The 6,000-nt window shown below is 34.7% G+C and overlaps 1 protein-coding gene across 3 annotated transcripts in view; it reads right to left on the reverse strand.

Moving 5' to 3' along the window:
• Positions 1-6,000, reverse strand: part of NCK2 (NCK adaptor protein 2) — a 347,404-nt gene that overhangs the window by 220,645 nt on the left and 120,759 nt on the right. Inside the window, exons 2-3 of one of the 3 annotated variants that reach the window (XM_053707633.1) lie at positions 3,959-4,029; positions 3,707-3,816 (exon numbers count right to left, since the gene is read on the reverse strand). The exons of 1 other annotated variant lie outside the window; for it this stretch is intronic. The gene's annotated coding sequence lies outside the window, so the exon portion shown is untranslated. The remainder of the gene's footprint in view (positions 1-3,706; positions 3,817-3,958; positions 4,030-6,000) is intronic. One more of the 3 variants, XM_053707632.1, reaches the window with a different exon arrangement.

Here is a 6,000-nt window from a genome sequence, read left to right on the forward strand (position 1 = left end):
TTTTTTTTACAGGTAAAAGAGCTGATTACTTTGGGGCAATGCCCCATAAAAGGACCTTTTAAGGGCTATTTGTAATTTAGTATAGGGCTTTTTTATTTTGGGGGGCTTTTTTATTTTGTTAGGGGGATTATAGTAGGTGTAATTAGTTTAAAATTCTTGTAATTATTTTATTATTTTCTGTAATTTAGTGTTTGTTTTTTTCGTACTTTAGATAATTTTTTTAAATTGTAATTAATTGTATTTAGTTTAGGTAATTAATTTAATTATAGTGTAGTGTTAGGTGTAATTGTAACAATAGGTTTTATTTTACAGGTAAATTTGTCTTTATTTTAGCAAGGTAGTTATTAAATAGTTAATAACTATTTAATAACTATTGCACCTAGTTAAAATAAATACAAAGTTGCCTGTAAAATAAAAATAAACCTTAAACTAGATACAATGTAATAATTAGTTATATTGTAGCTATCTTAGGGTTTATTTTACAGGTAAGTATTTAGTTTTAAATAGGAATAATTTAGTTAATGATAGTAATTTTATTTAGATTTATTAAAATTATATTTCAGTTAGGGGGTGTTAGGTTTAGGGTTAGATTTAGGTTTAGGGGTTAATACATTTAATATAGTGGCGGCGACGTTGGGGGCAGCATATTAGGGGTTAATAAATGTAGGTAGGTGTCGGCGATGTTAGGGCAGGCAGATTAGGGGTTAATAATATTTAACTAGTGTTTGCGATGCGGGAGTGGGGAGGTTTAGGGGTTAATATATTTATTATAGTGGTGGCGATGTCCAGTTCGGCAGATTAGGGGTTAAAAATTTTATTTTAGAGTTTGCGATGTGGGGGGGGCCTCTGTTTAGGGGTTAATAGGTAGTTTATGGGTGTTAGTGTACTTTTAAGCACTTTAGTTAAGAGTTTTATGCTACGGCGTTGTAGTGTAAAACTCTTAACTACTAACTTTTAAATGCAGTACCAGGCTTGACAGGAGAGGGTCTACCGCTCACTTTTGGTTAGACTCGTAATAAGTCCCATTGAAAATATAGGATACGCAATTGACGTAAGTGGATTTGCGGCATTTCCGAGTCTGGCCAAAAAAGTGAGCCTGTCATTTCAAGACTCGTAATACCTGCGGGCGTTAAAAAGCAGCGTTGGGACCGGCCAACGCTGCTTTTTAACCCTAACGCACAACTCGTAATCTAGCCGTTTGGTTCTATTAAAATTAGATCAAATCTAGTGTTTATATTAAGTATTTATTACATATTTTGTGAGTATAAAGTTACAGTACCTCATGCACTATAAGACAAACCCTGGCCTGAATGGAAACCATCTTAGGAATCAATTGATTTCTAAGATTTGGTGAGAACACAAGTAGATAACAGTCTATATCTGATCTAATTTTCATAGTACAACATAATTATCCAGTAACATTTTATTTTTTCCTTTTAATTTGCAGAAAAGATTCAGGAAGATAAGGGTACCAACACCAATATCTTCTCCTATAAGCCATGTTCACAAATGCTTATGCCACAAGAATTGTGAATCATTTTATATGTTTATGAAAGATGTGCCCAGGATAAAGTGAGATGCAGTCTGTCAAGAAATGTTTTCTTGTTTATTTGCCAAACATAAGGGAATCTGATTTTCAACAGTTTTCTCACCATATGTTCTAATATTTGTGGTGTTCCATGCAATATGGTAACTACCAAATGTAATGAAAGTGGATAAGAAGGTAAGGAAAAAACATTTGTAGCATTAAAGCCAACTCCAGTGGCATGTCCTGAAAAATAGCATATTTCCAATTTAACCCCTTAATGACCACAATGTACCCTGTATGTCACTGGTCGTTAAGGGTTTTTTCAGGACATAATAGCACAAGTCTAGCAAGAACACGCTATTAATTCCCTCCCTCTAGCAGGCTTTGTGGAATAGAGCAGTCTCAACGCTGGTGGAAAGACCACGCTATAAAATAATCAAGTCCCCAAAAAAGGCCAGCGACATACAGGATACGTCGCTGGTCCTTAAGGGGTTAAGGTCAGGCATCAAGTGAATTAGATTTGGGAATGTCAGAGGTTTCCTTTAAAAGGGAAATTAAACACTTTAAAATTGTAATATAAAATTATAAATCATATATCTATATACTTTCATTATTTATTTTTTCTCCTTTTCCTGCAATTCCATTCTGAAATTGAAAGAATTTTAGTTCCGGTTAGAAATGGAAGTGCAGAACACTGTTAGATTTCACACCCGAGAACTTTTTATAAATGTCCCTAATTGGCCAGAGAAAGAACATGGCAGCTCCCATTGCTTTATAACATTAAAACTTTACACTTATTTTGTCAATATTTAAACAAATTACATTTTAAAAAAATACATCTACATGTTATTATCAGACTAATCTTTTCTTTGAGTGCATTATTCCATCTAGCATTTATTTAGTGTTTAATGTCCCTTTAATGAATCAGCTATGCTCGTCCATAGTGATTGAGAAGGCGAGGGAAGGGAAGAGCACACGCAGCTAAACCCAGCTACTGTGTTGCGCACTCAAAATGCATTGGTTTTCCTTGAGACTGCACACACTGTCCTGCTGAACTCTCAGGGACAAACTGAAGGAGGAGGGAGGGTACAATTGAGCACTGCCTCAGTTATCAGGGCACTGTAGCCACCCTACTGACAATAACTCAATCCCCCCAAAACTCCCTGTTATTACAGTTTTAAGTAGGTTACAAGCAGGTGGAGTAAAATCATTTAGAGCAGTACTAAAGCAGTAGAGATATTAAATAAAAGAGGAAACATCAGGAGATAATTTACTGGGCATCAGTTCTCAGATAGTAGCTGCCTTGACTGGCTGATTCTTGGTTCTAGCTCCACAGCATTCATCCTTTGGAAAGCATACTTCATTTTAACCTTACTCCAACAAAAATGGAAATTAAAACATACCAAAATACCTTGGCTCATGTGCCTAATTAGCACTGTCTAATTAGGAATGGCCATTTAAAGAGTGTAAGAAAGAACACAGACTGAAACCCCATGTTTTGGGTAGGTTCCTGCTATATGAGCTTTGTTGAAAAGCAGTAACAAAAGGATGGATGCTTGTGAGCGCTACTTAAAGAACTGACCAAAATAAGGAAATTTTGGTAAGAATGATTTAATATCCGTTTATCTTAGCTCACTCTAGTACCACTCTCCAACAAAGACTTGACAATAAGCAGAGAGCAATGGTGGGCAGAAACTAAAAGACAAAAGTCAGAAATCATACTGAAATTTAGGTAATATTTAGTAGAATTCAGAGCAGAACTGAACCTTTCTTTCTTCTCTCACACAGAAAATCGAATTCATATTGTATCAGAAACATATGAAGAAAACAATTTACAACAATAGTCCTTGAAGTGGTGTTTTTTAAAACGTTTTTGTGATCCTTATAGCAGGGTAAAAAATCCAAGGACCTATGGCTCCTAGAATGTTACCCTAGTACCTAGTTTTTATTATTCTACACATACCTATATAAAATAAATACTTTGTATTTTTCTATAAATGTGTAGCTGGCATCTATTTACCAGCCATCTACTAAACGTCATATAACTTTTGTTATAGAATGCACAACTAGCTAGGATTTGCTGGTAATCAGCATAAAATAAAACAATAATATTGTCAAATTAAAATAGGAATAACAATACAAATGTGTAAAAAATAAATAAATAAAATCAGCACTTACATGCGCCACGTTGGTTGTTTAAAACTGAACAATCAATTGAACTATCCTCAAAGTCCCACCAGAGTGCTGAACATGCACATTCAAATGTCGTAAATTTACCCTAAAAAAAACTAAATAGAAAAGATACCATTACTTAAACGGGATGTAAAATATTCAGTTTCATTGTTGTAATAAAAATGCACAAAGCAGTAGATTATACTTAATAAAAAATCATAGCAATATGTATTATTCATAATTTTACAAGGATTTTACCTTTCTTTTTTTGCTTCACTTATGCATTGTCCATTACTTTCTGTCACTGCCCTACAAGGGGGCTGTTGTCTCTACAAAAAGTCAAATGAGCAGAATTTACTTTTAATTGTTGCTAGGGGGCAATATAAAATACCTGCAGAAAAGTTTATCACCCCTGCTCAGTAGAGGACAACCTTTTCTTACATGATATAGCGTATAATTTTAAACAACTTTCCAATTTACTTCTTTTATAACATTAGCTTCATTCTCTTGGTATCCTTTATAGAAGGTCTGGGAGCTATCTGAACACATCAGTAAACCAATGGCAAGAGGCATATATGTGCAGCCATCAACAAAGGATACCAAGAGTACAAAGCAAATTAGATCTCAAAAGTATAATGGAAGGAAAGCATGAGACAGAAAGCGAGCGCGAGAGCCAGACAGAGAGCGAGCGCCAGACAGAGAGCGCGCAAGAGATAGTGAGAGTAAGAGCGCGCAAGAGAGACTTGTCACTGGCTTACAGATGTGTTCAGCTAGCTCCCAGTAGTGCATTGCTACTCCAACAAAGAATACCAAGAAAATTAAGCAAAATTGATAAATTGTTTGCTGTATAACACAATCTGTTTATTTTTATGTTTACTTCAATTTACAATTTTTTATTTATTTTTTTGCTGAAGGAGCACTGTTTAAAATCCCTTTAAGTGGTTTGTACTGGTTTAAGTAGGAGCAATGTATATTAGTAAATTAGTTGTGTTATATTTATATAAGTTAATAATTCACAGTGTAAAACCGGTTGTCTATTCATTATATAAAGGAGGATTTGATCAAATATAGAGCCTCAGCATTACAAATAGGGAAAAAACATGAAATATGTTATTAAGTAAACTAATTTTTAATACATAGTTCTCTCGGATTTAATCAGAACATATAGGTTCCATTACAAAATGTTTGAATTAGTACAGAAAAGCATTGTCTAAGAACCTTAGGATTGATTTATTTTAAGCAAATTTCAAAGCTTTTCATTCAAGAAGAGAAGCCGCAAATTGAATTACAAGTGAGGGGGGGTTCAATTTGAAAACAATATGACAGCAAAGTCTAGTTACATACAGTCTAGTTGCTTACTAAAGATTTCATGAAAGGACCTTGGAGTCCTAAAAGCAGCTTTTCTTCTTTGATAGATACATAAAAGTATCACCTCTAAATCAGTTATCTTTTTCTACTAAATGTATGCTTTAATTGAATCCATTGGCTAACAAAGCATCACAAGGCCCAGTAAATTGTATCCAGACATGTCCAGGGCCCGGCAGTATAGGGCTCAAAATTTCCACTTTTTATTAGGCATTGGTGAGTGGAAATTGAATGGTGGCGAGTGAAATTTAGTGAGTGAATGTTGAATCCACATTCACTCACAGTCCGAAATCTGGTGGTGTGTTGTAAGCAGCAAAGTTAGAAGATTTGCTAAATGTACACTCCTATTGCAGCACTTACAAACACATGTTTTGGGCTATGTGCTAAAAATATTATCTGAAGGGATATTATATATCCTAGAAAGTGCAAGGAAATGTAATTCCTCTAGGGCTGTAGGAACACCATTAGTGCTTAAACTGTTACTTCTGAGAGGGTAAATGGGGGGAAGAGAGAGAGATGGAGAGGAAAAGGAAAAGTGAAGAAAAAGCTTTATGAGAGAGTGGAGGAAATAAAAAAGAAAGATTAAAAAGATATGACAGAGGGTAAAGAAAGAGTGTGAAGAGAAGATATGACTGGAGAGATAAGGAAGAGGGTAAAAAGAGATTGAAGAGAGAGGGGAGAGAGTTAAAAGGGACAGTATACACTCATTTTCATATAACTGCATGTAATAGACACTACTATAAAGAATAAGATGCACAGATACCGATATAAAAATTCAGTATAAAACTGTTTAAAAACTTACTTAGAAGCTCTCAGTTTAGCTCTGTTGAAAAGGTAGCTGGAAAGCCCACTGCAAGTGGGAAATAAGACCCCCCCATCCCCATTCTTTTGCATAAGAAAAGACTCTTTACACAAACAGGAGAAAGCTAAAGTAG

The sequence above is a fragment of the Bombina bombina genome, chromosome 3 (genome assembly GCF_027579735.1).
Source record: "Bombina bombina isolate aBomBom1 chromosome 3, aBomBom1.pri, whole genome shotgun sequence".
Classification (NCBI taxonomy): Eukaryota; Metazoa; Chordata; class Amphibia; order Anura; family Bombinatoridae; genus Bombina; species Bombina bombina.